At 45.2% G+C, this 16,143-nt stretch overlaps 1 pseudogene; it reads left to right on the forward strand.

The window, feature by feature from the left end:
* The first annotated feature begins 2,255 nt into the window (after positions 1 to 2,255).
* LOC123732224 (E3 ubiquitin-protein ligase TRIM47-like) lies at positions 2,256 to 5,875 on the forward strand (annotated as a pseudogene).
* The last annotated feature ends 10,268 nt before the right edge of the window (positions 5,876 to 16,143 follow it).

Genomic DNA, 16,143 nt, shown 5'->3' on the forward strand with positions numbered 1-16,143 from the left:
TCATCACTGTTGAGACAATGTTACAGCTGATAACATGTAATGACATTTCCAACCTAACCAACCCCCTCTGATTCTTCTCATTCAGGAATTACCATCCAGGATCCTGTGGCAACGTCAATGTGAAACAGCATTGACCCGTGATCACCACCAACCAGGGCTCCACAGCGGTATCCTTCGATGCCCAGGCTTCGCTCAAGATCAACTAAAGGAGATTTGGAAGGATCCCAGTGAGCAAAATTGACATTTTTGTTGTTGTATATATGTATTTTCAACGTCTTTTGATCATAGGGATGGCCTCCCCAGAGAGCACACCAGGCAGCAAACAGCACTTTGATGTGATTGGCTGGTCAGCAGGAAGTATTATCTGGCTAAACAGAAGGGATGGTGGATCTGACAGAGAACGTTTTTATGGAATGATGTCAGGTTAAAACTGTAAATAAAAAAAGGTGAAATGTACAGAATGACTTGATTGATCAATTAATAACACACCAAACTGTTGTTTTAATACATGGAAGAATTTGATTAGTCAAGGTACAATAAACAAAAACATTTATGGAATGACTAGACTAGTCAAAGTATATGGAATAACTTGAGCAGCAAATGCATGATGCTGACTTGGACTTTCAACATGAAACAGTCATTCGTTTTTTATCAGTCCTTCCTCTGGTGACACATTGGCCCCTTGTCAGTGGCAGCTGGAGTGAAGGGGCCCGACAGGCATACTGCAAATTATAATGTAATAAACAAAATTAGTGTAATAACTCATTATAATGTAATAACTTAACCTGTTGTGGTATAGGGGCAGTATTTTCACGACCGGATAAAAACGTGCCCGATTTAATCTGGTTACTACTCCTGCCCAGAAACAAGAATATGCATATAATTAGTAGATTTGGATAGAAAACACTCAAAAGTTTCTAAAACTTTTTGAATGGTGTCTGTGAGTATAACAGAACTCATATGGCAGGCCAAAACCTGAGAAGATTCCATACAGGAAGTGCCCTGTCTGACCATTTCTTGGCCTTCTTTGCCATCTCTTTCCACAACAAAGGATCTCTTCGGTAACGTGACACTTTCTGATGCTCCCATAGGCTCAGGAGTAATAACCAGATTAAATCGGATGCGTTTTTATCCGGCCGTGAAAATACTGCCACCTAGCCATAACAGGTTAAAACATTGTTAATTCGACGTTGTCTGCATCTGGGTCTTACCTTCATACCTGATAATATTATCATATAATACAATATAATGACTAGAATAGAATAACAGTTTTGACATGAAAGCCCAGCCAGATGTTTTAGTCCTTTAGCAGAAGCTCTTATCCAGAGCAACTTAGAGGAGCATTATGGTTAAGTGCCTTGCTCAAGGGTACATAGACAGCTCAGAGATTCAAACCAGCGACCTTTCAGTTACTGTCCCTACGCTATAAACCACTTGGCTACCTGCCACCTTGACAGTGTGTCTCTATACCTCTCAGTCTCTAAACCACTAGGATAGTTGTCACCTTGACAGTGTGTCTCTACACTTCTCAGTCTCTAAACCACAAGGCTACCTGCCACCTTGACAGTGTGTCTCTATACCTCTCAGCATCTGAAGACACCCAGCCATGGTTAGGATTATTAGAGAAGCTTTTCCTGCTGAAAGACAGTTTCATTTCATCTGGTTTCAGAAATAATGTATTGGATATGTTCATAACCCCGTCCACCTATAAGATGTGGGGGGGATCTGTATGACTAAGAAGAGATACAAAGAACTCTGATTGGAAAACGTCTTCTCTTTTTAGTCTTAGATATGTCTAGGGTTAGGGTTACTGCTGAATGTAGTACCTCTAACCCTAAACACACTGTAATGTAAAGTATTACCCCATTCTCAATGATCAGTCAATACATACAGTATTAATTTCAACTACAGAACATTGGATCAATATCAAGTCCCCTCCTCATTACAACCACTTAAGAATTATTATAGACACTTAAAATCAGTGTTATAACACATAAGTGTATTATAAGGCATTTTAAAGGTCATTAAAATAGTTAGAATATGTACTTCATAGAAACTGTTACCCTTTATATATTCTAACCACTCTATTTAATATTAAGGGTCCTAACCTAGGAACTAAAATATTTGTCTCCTTCTCGACGTTGCATGCAGTTCTCTCTCTCTCTTCCTCTAACCCCTCCCTCCTTCCCTCCCTCTAAACTCACCTATCTGGCAGAACCAGAAAGTCCATACCTCCCAAAAAATACCTTCTGTGGAAACAAAACGTATCTGAGTCTCTGTGTCGTCTGTCTTTGTGAGAGTGAACAACCATCAAAATGGCTCAGAAGGGAGTTCTGCTGGACCAGGGCTTGTTCTGTTGTTCTGTCTGTCTGGATCTACTGAAAGAGCCAGTCACTACTGCCTGTGGACACAATTACTGTAGAATCTGTATTGAGCGCTGCTGGGATCAGGATGTTCTGAAAGGGGTCTATAGCTGTCCTCAGTGCAGAGAGACCTTCATTCCAAGGCCTAATCTGAGGAAAAATAACATGTTGGCTGATATGGTGGAGGACCTGAAGAAGACAAGACTCCAGGCTGCTCCCCCTCCTGCTCTGTGCTATGCTGGACCTGGAGATGTGGTGTGTGATTTCTGCACTGGGACCAGAAAGCAGAAAGCCCTCATGTCCTGTTTGGTGTGTCTGGCCTCTTACTGTGAGACTCACCTCCAACCTCACTATGAATTTCCTGCATTGAAGAAGCACAAGCTGGTCAAAGCCACCGCACAACTACAAGAGAAGATCTGCTCTCATCATGACAAACTGCTGGATGTTTACTGTCGTACCGATCAGCAGTGTATCTGTCTGCTGTGTGTGATGGATGAACATAAAGGCCATGATACAGTGTCAGCTGCAGCAGAGAGGAATGATAAACAGGTAAGACCAGAACAACGTGTTGGTGACTGTCTGATAAACAAAGAATTAAAGAAGCAGTAGGAACTAAGGCTGTTTGAATATGAGATCATTCAAGTGAAATCGATCCAGGGCAGAACAAATATGATCACAAACTCCAGGGCGGCAGCGTTGGACTAGTAACCGAAAGGTTGCAAGATCTGACAAGGTACAAATCTGTCGTTCTGCCCCTGACCAAGACTTTCATTGAAAATAAGAATTTGTTCTTAACTGACTTGCTTCCCTGGTGGCACAGGGGGTCTAATGCAGTGCTAGCTGTGCCACCAGAGACTCTGGGTTTGAACCCAGGCTCTGTTGCATCTGTGAAGCTAGTTCATCGCCATAATGTTTTTTTTTCTTCAGATAGCCAAGTTAACCATGTCATCGCCCCCCCATAAAAGTTGTGAACCTCCGACTCCTGTGATGTTTTCGAGGAACAGACCCCTAGTTGACTGTTAGTTTACCTTACAGGTGAAATTAAATGTCGTTGATATTCAGCCAACGACTACTATATAACGTTACCCATGTAAACATTACATCGAATCAAATGACCAACGTTTATCCACATATTTGGTTGATAGAGAGCTTTCCAACGATCCGTGACATGAACAAAGGCACCTGTTGTTGGCTTGAGGGTCTTTAGTTTAGCTGGCTAAATTAGCTAATCCCACAATTTGCCCAAGCGTCGTTCGGGTTAGGGAAAGTTTGGCCGGCAGGGATATCCTTGTCTCACTGTGCACTAGCTACTCCTGTGGCGCGCTGGGTGCAGTACATGCTGACCATGTTGCACGGTGATTCCTGGCTTCCACATTGGTGAAGCTGGCTTCCGGGTTGGATGTGCGTTGTGTCAAGAAGCAGTGTGACTTGGTTGTGTTTCAGAGGACGCATGGCTCTTGACCTTCGCCTCTCCTGAGTCCGTACGGGAGTTGCAGCGACAAGACTGTAACTACTACTAATTGGATACTATAAAATTGGGAAGAAAAAGGGGGTAAAAAATAAAATAAGAATTTGTTCTTAACTGACTTGCCTAGTTAAATATCAAAAAAATATATTTATCACCATTTTTTTAAAGACTCAAACTGTCACGTCCTGACCAGCAGAGGGAGTAGTTGTTTAGTATTTTGGTCAGGACGTGGCAGAGGGATGTTTGTTTTGTATGGTGGGGGTTTTGTGTGTGTTGTAGAGGGGTGTTTGATTTATGTGTTCCTGGGTTTTGGGTGTATGTTCTAGGTTAGTATGTTCTAGGTTGTATTTCTGCATTCTGTCTAGTTTAGGTTTTCTATGTTTAGGTTTGGGTGCTGGACTCTCAATTGGAGGCAGGTGTTTCTCGTTGCCTCTCATTGAGAGTCCTATATATGGGTAATTGTTTGGTGTAGTGTTTGTGGGAGATTGTTTCTTGTTTTGCGTGTGTGATCCTGACAAGACTGTTTTGTTGTTCGTGAGTTCTTCGTTTTTGTTATTTTGGTGTTCGCTTTAGTTAAAATAAATAACAAGATGAGCATCCACATTCCTGCTGCGTTTTGGTCCTCTATTCCCGACGACAACCGTTACACAAACCAAGTTTATTCACCCACTGGGTCATACAGCTGCAAAGACAAAAACATATATTTATAACCTCATACAAGACGAGATCAACTCCTTACACATCTAGACGGCCAATACATCTGTGTTGCTAGACAGGAACTGAACTGGTTCCACTCACTGGTGTAGTCATGGCCCTGCCTGATGCTAAAACCTTGGTGGGTGTGGAAGTGTGTGTGAGATAAGACTGTAGTAGGAGGGTCGTTGGGGTGGGCCTCTCTGGCCCCCCTCCCAGAGGTTTCTTCTCACTTCATCTATTGACTTGAACTTGAGACGAATTCCTGTCTCCTCCCAAGTTCTACAGCTGGCCTGCCTTATCAGAGACTAACTAGACTGTTGATATCCTGGCTCCTCCCTAGTTCTGCAGCTGGCCTGCCTTATCAGAGACTAACTAGACTGTTGAATTCCTGGCTCCTCCCCTAGTTCTGCAGCTGGCCTGCCTTATCAGAGACTAACTAGACTGTTGAATTCCTGGCTCCTCCCTAGTTCTGCAGCTGGCCTACCTTATCAGAGACTAACTAGACTGTTGAATTCTTGGCTCCTCTCTAGTTCTGCAGCTGGCCTGCCTTATCAGAGACTAACTAGACTGTTGAATTCCTGGCTCCTCTCTAGTTCTGCAGCTGGCCTGCCTTATCAGAAACTGAAACTAGTTGCCCTTTGTCTCCCTCTTTAGGAACATTTATATTCAACAATAACATGTTTGAACAGAATATTTCAGCACTTCCCCTTGTATCTCTCAGTAACTTTCCATACACCAAGTTCCTATCCACCGTTCATTGACCCCAACATATACATTCCTTATACATGTAAAGTCATCAATACGTTATAGTACGGTAACATGAATAAGTATATTTCTAGCTGGAATCCAACAAGTCAAACACGCTTATCATTTGTTATCAAGCTTCATTATCATTTGTTATCAAACTTCATTATAATTCATTTTTAAACACCATTATCATTTGTTATCAAACACCCAATCAGCGCCCTGATTTGTGTTCTGTTAAAACTATAATCATTCACATGACAACATAATAATATATTTTCACACAGACACTTCCTCAATATTTGTATCCTTATATTCTATGGGTCCTATGTCACATTACTATACTATTGATCTACTGGACTAATAAAGCTTGATAGCTCATTGAAGAGTGATTCTCCACAGAGGCAGCTGGGGATGAGTCAGCAGAAGGTCCAGCAGAGATTCCAGGAGAGAGAGAAGGAGCTGAAGAAGCTCCAACAGGCTGTGGAGTCTCTCAAGGTGAGTATTGTTGACCAGAGGAGACACATCATTTCACTTCTGTCCTCCAGTCAGAGAGAGGGAGAGACAGGCTCCTCTCCAATCCCACTGACCCCACTGTTGAGAACAGGCTGTCTGGACCCCTTTCAGAGAATTGACTGCTTAATGTAACCAACGGGATATGAACCCAGGTCTACCGTGGGATAAACCAACATCTTGACCACTACATCAAGAGAACATTCCCTATTGGGCCGATGCTGATTTAGAAGTCGCAGGCGGGGATACCTCATCACATAACCATGAGTAACCATGACTGACTCATGTCCCCTATACATTAACATGGAGCTCTCTCTCTCAATTCAATTCAATTCAAAGGGCTTTATTGGCATGGGAAACATATGTTTACATTGCCAAAGAAAGTGAAATAGATAATAAACAAAAGTGAATTAAACAATCAGAAATTAACAGTAAACATTACACTCACAAAAGTTTCAAAGGAATAGACATTTCAAATGTTATAATTCAATTGGAAAACAGAGATTATTTGTGGTTTCAGGGTGGGTGGGAAAGGAGTTGGGTGCAGTTGAATCAGTGAAGGTAACCTGTAGTGGACTTGTGATATTTGTTTGTGGTTCTTCTGACCAGAGAGAGTGGGCGCTCCGTGTCACGCAACTTGGGTCAAGATCTGATTCTTGTTTTGCTCTTAGGAACAGGGCACCATTGAAAGGAGTGATTTCTGGGGTAGCGTTAGTGTGGAGGTGGAGCAATTGAAGTTGAAGGCTCTTGGTGTTTGTGATGCCCGCCGTTTGGTGTGAAGCAGACCAGGTGGTGAGCGTGGTGAAACAGAGGAGTCACTGTCAGCGTTTGAGTCTTTACCCAACAAAGTCATGTTGGGATATATCAGTTATCCTGTTAGAGTCTTTGTGTTGAATCCACTGAGCTGTTTCAGGTGCAACGTTTATGGTCATGTTGCAGCAGTTTGGAGGAGGGATATTACAAGATGTGGGAAGTGTGCAGGAGGTCATGGGATAGAGGATTATGTAGTTTCAGTGGATAAAGTTGTGTCAACTGTAGGGGTGTCCATGTTGCTGGGGATAAGAGGTGTCTGGTGAGAGAGAGGCAGGTTAAGGTGGCTAGAGTCAGAGTAGTGCAGAAGGTGTCGTATGCTGAGGCAGTGAAGAAAGTAGAGGAGGATGGGTCAAGGCTGAGGGATCCTGAGAGGATCCCTGTGAGTAGTAGATCTGTGCCAGCACAGAGGGATAGGCCAACGAATGAAATATGCTTCAGTAAGGTTGGCTTCTTAGAGTTCAAAGCAATGGTTATCAACTGTACCACAGAAATGGAATGTAAATCAAAGACAATAGATGTTGTGGTGGCAGCTGCAGAGAAGTATTTGGTCATACGATATTTGACTTCAGAAGAGTTCCAGGGTGTGTTGAGTGGTGGTGTCCCGTCCTCCCAGGTCGTTGGCATGGTGCAGGAGCAGATAGGGTCAAAGTAGTGGAATGGGGTAGTGGGTTTTTAATGAGTATAGGATTAGTTGGAAGGGTGTTTTATTATTTATATCACAAAGTAAAATAGATTTATATTATTGTCCAGTTGGGGGTGGTAATACAACATATTGGATGCCAACCGTCGTTAAACTCCAAAGAAGAACAAACGTTATATTATGTCTATGTACAGTGTTGTAATAATGTCTCTCTCTCATTCCATCACTTTCGTGGTAGTTGGTTGTGTGGGTCTCTGGCTGTGAATGGGATGCTGACAGACAATCGTTGATGGATATTTATAGAGCTCTGATCAATACGACAATTTATTACAGGTGTATAGTTTATGGAACAGCAGCAAAGACTTAAGCTGGACAGAATCCAGTATATAGCTTTAAGGATATGTATTGGTGCATTTAAATCAACATCTGTATGTGTCTTACTAGTGGAGGCAGGTGAGATGCCTTTGGGTATACGGCGTAATAAATTGTCATTATCTTATTGGGTTGCAAGGCTGTGAGGTTGAGCATCCCACTGCTACTGTTCTAGATGACTGTTGGGAATATACTAGTAGACAAGGCAGTGGTTTTGGTTGGACAGTTGTAGGTATCAATGTTATTATGGAGAAATGAGAGAATGGGTGTAGTAGTGAGATTCTGCTGGGTCCCAGCACATTCAGGTGTGGAAGGGAATGAAATTGTAGACCAGTTATCTAAAAGAGCTTTAAAACCAGATATAATATATATTCATGTTCCACTGGGTAGAGGTGAGGACAAATGTAAAATCAGAGACATTTTGATAGATGTGTGGCAGAAGAGATGGGACTCTGAGCACAAGGGACGGCATTTATATGTCCTCTAAAGGTCGGTGGACCAAGGTTCAAAGGTCAGATTAGGAAGGAAGAAGTGGTGTTTACTCGATTGTGTTTAGGACATTGTACATTGACCTGGTCCTTACATCTGGTTGGCAGCATGTGAATGGTTTGTGTCTGGAGGGTATTGTCAATGAAACGGTGGAACATGTGTTGTTATATTGTTGTAAGGATGTTGAAGAGAGGGAAAGATTGAAGTGTAGGGTCATTGAGGTTGGATGGGGTTGGGGGGGGTTGGAAGGGATTTGGGGGATGGGGGAGGGTCTATTAGAAGTTAGTAGGGCTCTTTTTTATTTTCTCAGAAGTACTGAGTTAGGTAGGAGGATTTAGAAATGGTGTAAACCGTGATTGAACGCACTCCAGCACAGTAGGTGGCACCATGCACCTTTAACGTTGATTTGCGGACCGCCATTATATCATAGAAGAAGAAGGTGTTGTGGTTCCTGAGGAGGGCTACTATTCTTTTTGCGTATTTTCCAAATGTATTTTGTAGTTGTTAAGGGTTTATTTCTTAGTTTCCACTGTTTATCGGTTAGAGTTGAGGGGGGAGTAGGGTAGTTTGTTTGGGAGGTGTGATGTCCTCAACCGAGTGGAGAAGAAACGCTGTCTCTTCAGGTGCGTTCTGGAGAATGGTGTGGAGGAATTATTGATCATGGTCGGTGAACAGGTGGGAGAGGAACATATACACTCTGTATCCAGAATGAACAAGGCGGTGGTTGTGGTAATGTAAAAGGTGAGTCTTGTTACCCGGCTAGTTACCAGTATGATTTATGTGAGGGGTGTTGGTGCTGATTTCAACAAGAGTAGTGGTGTCTAATCTGCCTCCGTTTATTACGGACGAACAGATCCGTAAAGAGTTGGTTCGTTTTGGTCCATTTCCAAGTGGTTTTCTGAACTAAATTCAAGGTTAAACAGGGGAGGGGTGGTACACAGGGTTTGTTAGCACAGATAGTGTGGACATTTTTTACAAATATTTTCTGATGAAACTATCCGCCAAGGAGCCCAGTGATATAATATTAGCATATGTCCCAGCTGTTTGCTGTGGTTTTGAAGTAATTCTCTTCCAGCCCACGTTAACCTTGTAGGTTTACCTCAGGTAACTTATTGTTAACTAGGTTACAGCTACTTGGTGAGGAAGCTCACTGTTCACCTGGTTACATGTTGTAGTGACCTACAGTGTTAGTGAGTAGAACAGATGGTTGGTGCAAAGACATCAAACGTTAAACATGTTTAAACATATTTTATTTCAGAAAAAGGTTTTAAAACCTAAACAAAACGTATGTCCCTGTCCTCTTTTTCAAGATGTCCCGATTTAAACAGATGTGTTGTTTCTAAATGGCTGCTGGGTAATATGATAATCGTTGAAATCTGTTGGTTCGTAGGCATCAAATAGAGAGAAAGCTGCGCAGGTTCACTGAGTTGTAAACCAAATGGATAGGTGGAGCTCATTGATTTGTAGCTCTGACTCAGTTGCTACCTCAGATTGTGAGCCTATCAAGTGTGGTGAATGAGGTATGTAGTACCCACAGAAGACCACAGGGGAGGAGCAAGAGAGATATAAACCCATACAGTTTTTCCCTTTAAATACCCTGAACCTAACAATCAATCAAATGTATTTATGAAGCCCTTTTTACATCAGCAGATGTCACAAAGTGCTGTACAGAAACTCGAACCCTACGTATAACCTATTTTAGCCTGAACCCTAATTCTAGGGTAGGGTAGCCTACAACTATTTTAGTAATAATATTATGTTAGTAAATACCGTTTTAGTACTAAATAACATTTGTTATTTTTTAAATAAAACCTATGTAAGCATTTGCTTTTTTATTAGTTATTTTATTATATTTATTATTGCAAGGCAGAACACTTGATAAACAAGACTCATTTGTTTTATATGTTAAATGTGGTTTGACCTGGGTGACATAGTAACCTCTATGTGAAAAGTCCAACAATTGGCGTGGGACAGGTGGGGCAGGTTTGAGACTGATCTCTCTAATTAAATACACTTTATTTCTCAGCTGCCTCACCAATGTCTTTACGTGAATTAATAACTTTTAATTGGTAAATATTTCCAATAGATGGCAGCATAAGACCACGTAGCATCAGTAATAGGCTACAAGGAGCAATATGATTGACATAAAATAGCATGCAACCAAAGACAATGTCCCATGATTTTCTAAAATGGTAACTACCTACTGTCTCTGTCTCTCTGTTTCTCTCTCTCTGTCTCTGTTCTCTCTCTCTCTCTCTCTCTCTCTTAACAGCGCTCTGCACAGGCAGCAGTGGAGGACAGTGATCAGATCTTTACTGAGCTGATCCGCTCCATTGAGAGAAGGAGCTCTGAGGTGAAGAAGCTGATCAGAGCCCAAGTGAAGGCTCAAGTGAGTCAAGCTGAAGGACTCCTGGAGCAACTGAAGCAGGAGATAGCTGAGCTGAGGAAGAGAAGCACTGAGCTGGAGCAGCTCTCACACACAGAGGATCACATCCATTTCCTCCAGGTAACTAAACTGTCTTGTTACATGTGATATGAAATTAACTTAATGTGAAACTATTCATCTCAATCATTATGTTGTCCTGTCTGTCTCTCTGTCCCTCTCTCTCTCTCTCCCTGTCCCTCTCTCTTTCTGTCCCTCTTTGTCCCTCTGTCCCTCTCTCTCTCTGTCCCTCTCTCTCTCTGTCCCTCTCTCTCTCTGTCCCTCTCTCTGTCTGTGTCCCTCTCTCTGTCTGTGTCCCTCTCTCTGTCTGTGTCCCTCTCTCTGTCTGTGTCCCTCTCTCTGTCTGTGTCCCTCTCTCTGTCTGTGTCCCTCTCTCTGTCTGTGTCCCTCTCTCTGTCTGTGTCCCTCTCTCTGTCTGTGTCCCTCTCTCTGTCTGTGTCCCTCGCTCTGTCTGTGTCCCTCGCTCTGTCTGTGTCCCTCGCTCTGTCTTTTGTCCTCTTTGTCCGTCTCTCTCTCTGTCCCTCTCTCTCTGTCCCCCTCTCTCTCTGTCCCCTCTCTCTCTCTGTGTCCCCCTCTCTCTCTCTGTGTCCCCCTCTCTCTCTCTGTGTCCCCCTCGCTCTCTCTCTGTCCCTCTTTGTCCCTCTCTCTGTGTCCCTCTCTCTGTGTCCCCCCTCTCTCTGTGTCCCCCTCTCTCTGTGTCCCCCTCTCTCTGTGTCCCCCTCTCTCTGTGTCCCCCCTCTCTCTGTGTCCCCCTCTCTCTGTGTCCCCCCTCTCTCTGTGTCCCCCCCCTCTCTCTGTGTCCCCCCCTCTCTCTGTCCCCCTCTCCCTCTCTGTCCCTCTCTCTCTTTGTCCCTCATTGTCCCTCCCTCTCTTTGTCCCTCTTTGTCCCTCTCTCTTTGTCCCTCTTTGTCCCTCTCATTCTTTGTCTCTCTTTGTCCCTCTTTGTCCCTCTCTCTCTTTGTCCATCTTTGTCCCTCTCTTTTGTTTGTCCGTCTTTGTCCCTCTCTCTGTCCCTCTCTCTCTGTGTACCTGTCTCTGTCACCTCTCTTTGTGTCCTTGTCTCTGTGTCCCCCTGTCTCTCTGTGTCCCCCTCTCTCTGTGCCCCCCTCTCTCTCTCTCCCTATCTCTGTCCCCATCCCTCTCCCTCTCTGTCTCTGTCCCTCTTTGTCCGTCTCTCTCTTTGTCGCTCTTTGTCCTCTCTCTCTCTGTCCCTCTCTCTCTGTCCCCCTCTCTCTTTGTCCCTCTCTCTCTCTGTCCCTCTCTCTCTGTCCCCCTCTCTCTCTGTCCCTCTCTCTCTCTCTCTCTGTGTCCCCTCTCTCTCTCTCTGTGTCCCCCCTCTCTCTGTGTCCCCCCCCTCTCTCTGTGTCCCCCCTCTCTCTGTGTCCCCCCTCTCTCTGTGTCCCCCTCTCTCTCTGTCCCCCTCTCTCTCTCTGTCCCTCTCTCTCTTTGTCCCTTTTTGTCCCCCTCTCTCTCTGTCCCTCTCTCTCTTTGTCCCTCTTTTCCTCTGTCTCTGTCCCTCTATATCTCTGTCCCTCTCTCTCTCTCTCTGTGTCCCTCTCTCTCTTTGTCCGTCTGTGTCCCTCTCTCTCTGTGTCTCTTTGTGTCCCTCTCTTTCTGTGTCCCTCTCTCTCTCTGTGTCCCTCTCTCTCTCTGTGTCCCTCTGTCTCTGTGTCCCCCTCTGTCTCTGTGTCCCCCTCTGTCTCTGTGTCCCCCTCTGTCTCTGTGTCCCCCCTCTCTCTGTGTCCCCCCTCTCTCTGTGTCCCCCCCTCTCTCTGTGCCCCCCCCTCTGTGTCCCCCCTCTCTCTGTGTCCCCCCTCTCTCTGTGTCCCCCCTCTCTCTGTGTCCCCCCTCTCTCTGTGTCCCCCCTCTCTCTGTGTCCCCCTCTCTCTCTCTGTCCCTCTATATCTCTGTCCCTCTCTGTCTGTCCCTCTCTCTCTCTTTGTCCTTTTTGTCCCTACTCTCTTTGTCCCTCTCTCTCTTTGTCCCTCTTTGTCCCTCTCTCTCTTTGTCCCTCTTTGTCTCTCTCTTTGTCCATCTTTGTCCCTCTCTTTGTTTGTCCGTCTTTGTCCCTCTCTCTGTCCCTCTCTCTCTGTGTACCTGTCTCTGTGTCCCCCTGTCTCTCTGTGTCCCCCTCTCTCTCTGTGCCCCCCTCTCTCTCTGTGTCCCCCTCTCTCTCCCTCTCTCTGTCCCCATCTCTCTCCCTCTCTCTGTCCCCATCTCTCTCTCTCTCTCTGTCCCCATCTCTCCCTCTCTGTCCCTCTCCCTCTTTGTCCCTCTTTGTCCCTCCCTCTTTGTCCCTCTCTGTCCCTCTCCCTCTCTGTCCCCTCTTTGTCCCTCTCTCTTTGTCCCTCTCTCATTGTCCCTCTTTGTCCCTCTGTCTCTTTGTCCCTCTCTCATTGTCTCTCTTTGTCCTCTCTCTCTTTGTCCCTCTCTCTGTGTCTCCCCTCTCTCTCTGTGTCCCTCTCTGTCCCCCTCTCTCTCTCTCTGTGTCCCCCTCTCTCTCTGTGTCCCTCTCTGTCCCCCTCTCTCTCTGTGTCCCTCTCTGTCTCTCTCTGTGTCCCTCTCTCTCTTTGTCCCTCTTTGTCCCTCTCTCTCTTTGTCCGTCTGTGTCCCTCTCTCTCTTTGTCCGTCTGTGTCCCTCTCTCTCTGTGTCCGTCTGTGTCCCTCTCTTTCTGTGTCCCTCTCTCTCTGTGTCCCTCTCTCTCTCTGTGTCCCTCTCTTTCTGTGTCCCTCTCTCTCTCCGTGTCCCCCTCTCTCTCCGTGTCCCCTCTCTCTGTGTCCCCCTCTCTTTCTGTGTCCTCTCTCTCTCTGTGTCCCTCTCTCTCTCTGTGTCCCTCTGTCTCTGTGTCCCCCCTCTGTCTCTGTGTCCCCCTCTGTCTCTGTGTCCCCCTCTGTCTCTGTGTCCCCCTCTGTCTCTGTGTCCCCCTCTGTCTCTGTGTCCCCCCTCTCTCTCCGTGTCCCCCTCTCTCTCCGTGTTCCCCTCTCTCTCCGTGTCCTCTCTCTCTGTGTCCCCCCCTCTCTCTCTGTGTCCCCCCTCTCTCTGTGTCCCCCTCTCTCTCTGTGTCCCCTCTGTCTCTGTGTCCCTCTCTCTCTCTTGTGTCCCTCTCTCTCTGTGTCCCTCTGTCTCTGTGTGTCCCTCTGTCTCTGTGTGTCCCTCTGTCTCTGTGTCCCCCTCTGTCTCTGTGTCCCCTCTGTCTCCGTGTCCCCCTCTCTCTCTGTGTCTCTCCCTCTCTGTCCCTCTCTCCCTCTCTGTCCCTCTCTCTGTCCCCATTCTCTTTGTCCCGTGTCCCTCTCTGTCTCTCTCTGGTCCCCCCCTCTCTCTCTCTCTCTCTCTCTCTCTCTCTCTCTCTCTCTCTCTCTCTCTCTGTCTCTCTCTCTCTGTCTCTCTCTCTCCAGAGTTATCAGTCTCTCTCCAGTATCAGTGTATCTTCAGACTTACCTAGCATCGTTGTCCGTCCTCTTCAGTACTTTAGAGATGTGAGTAAGACTGTGGCTGAACTGAGAGATGAACTAGAATACTTCCTTAAAAGGAGAATGGACCAAGATCTCCCGCTACAGGTGTGTTGAAAACAATAAGAACATCAAGTTTAGACCATTGAAAGTTTCCTACTAGTCATATACATGTGGAATATGGTATGATGATAACATTCCTCTCTCTCTGTCAATGTGTTTGTGTGTCTGTAGTGAATATAGTGGATGTTTTACTGCCTCCAGAGCCCAAGACCAGAGAACAGTTGTTACAATGTGAGTCTCTTTATTGTGAAGTAACTAACAGTCTCTTTTTACTGACTCTCTCCCTAACAATCCCTCTAGAAATATATAGCAATAGTATATCTAATCAAAGACTGGGTATCTATCTGACTCCTCATATTTCTCTGATTTGATCTCTGCTGTGCTCTAATCAAAGACAGGGTAGATACAGTATCTGACTTAACTTATTGTTCTGACTCCCCTCATTGGTCTCTGCTCTGCTCTTCTCCCAGATTCCCTGTCAGCTCACACTGGACCCAAACACAGCACACAAATATCTCTCTCTGTCTGAAGGGAACAGAAGGTGATGCTATACAGGCCAAGTCCAACCATATCCTGACCATCCAGACAGGTTCACCAACTCACAGGCAGGTTCTGTGTTGAGAGAGGTGTCTGGACGCTTAGTTACTGGGAGGTGGAGTGGAGGTGTGGTTATGTTTGAGGAGTGGGTTTATACAGCAGTCTCATATAAAGACTTATCAGCAGAACAGGTTAGGATGGTTGGATTTGGAAACAATAACAAGTCCTGGAGTTTGACTGTGCTATAGAGGTTGGTTATTGGTTTCAGACACTTTATAATGTTAAGACTAGTATCAGGCCTTCATCAGTCCTCTAGAGAGGAGGACACCCTGGATTACAAGGCAGTCTTGTCGCTTCTACAGGGTCTTCTGACATAATGACCCTCCACTCCACAGAGTCCAGACCATATTCACCAGCCCCTCTATCCTGGGTTTTTCAGGTCGATGGTACTGCTGAGCTGGTAAACTGTTAGGGGTCCATCGGATAGATATTAGTTCGGTGCGGTTGTAGTCTATAGCTGAGCTGGTTAAACCATTGTAGTAGTTCCACATAGAACTAGTCGTGTAGCGGGTGTAGTCTATAGCTGGAGCTGGGTTGAAACTGCCAGTAGGGTCCACATAGATACTAGTCATGCTGGTGTAGTCTATAAGCTGAGCTGGTTAAACTGTAGTAGGTCCACATAGATACTAGTCTTGGCTGGGTTGTTGGTCTTGTTAGTGGGCGGTTGGAGCTTGGTTAAACGGTAGAGGGATTAATATAGATACTAGTCGTGCGGTTGGTAGTCTATAGTGAGTGGGTTGAAACTGTAGTAGGTCCCACAGATACTAGTCATGCTGGGTAGTTCATATGGCGGAGCTGGTTGGAAAGGTAGGGTCCACAGAGATACTAGTCATGCTTGGTGCAAGTCATAGTTTTGACTGATTAAAATGTGAAAGTGGGATCTTATGGAAATACTAGCTCATACAGTAGTAATCTATACTTAAACTGAATTCGCTTTAGCTCGGGGTGCATGGTGCTGGTCATGCTAGGTATAGTCTATAACTGAAGCTAGATTTACGCTTCTTAATAGGGGTTCACAGGAGATGCTAGTCATGCTGAATTGTAGTCTATAGCTGAGCTGGTTAAACTGTAGATAGTGTTCACATAGATACTAATAGTCATGCTGGTGTAGTCTATAATGACTGGTTGAAGGCTGTGGTGGAAGGTCCACATAGATACTAGTCATGCTGGTGTATTCTATAGCTGAGCTGGTTAAACTGTAGTAGGGTCCACATAGATACTAGTCATGCTGGTGTGGTCTATAGCTGAGCTGGGTTAAACTGTAGTAGGGTCCACATAGATACTAGTCATGCTGGTGTAGTCTATATTTGAGCTGGTTAAACTGTAGTAGGGTCCCCATAGATACTAGTCATGTTAGTGTATTTAACACATAGCTGAGCTGGTTAAACTATTAATGGGGATCCCCATAGGTACTCGTCATGCTGGTGTATTCTATAGCTGGAAAACTGGTTAAACTGTAGTAGGGTCCCACATAGATACTAGTCATGCTAGT

Source organism: Salmo salar, unplaced genomic scaffold (assembly GCF_905237065.1).
Source record: "Salmo salar unplaced genomic scaffold, Ssal_v3.1, whole genome shotgun sequence".
Taxonomy (NCBI): domain Eukaryota; kingdom Metazoa; phylum Chordata; class Actinopteri; order Salmoniformes; family Salmonidae; genus Salmo; species Salmo salar.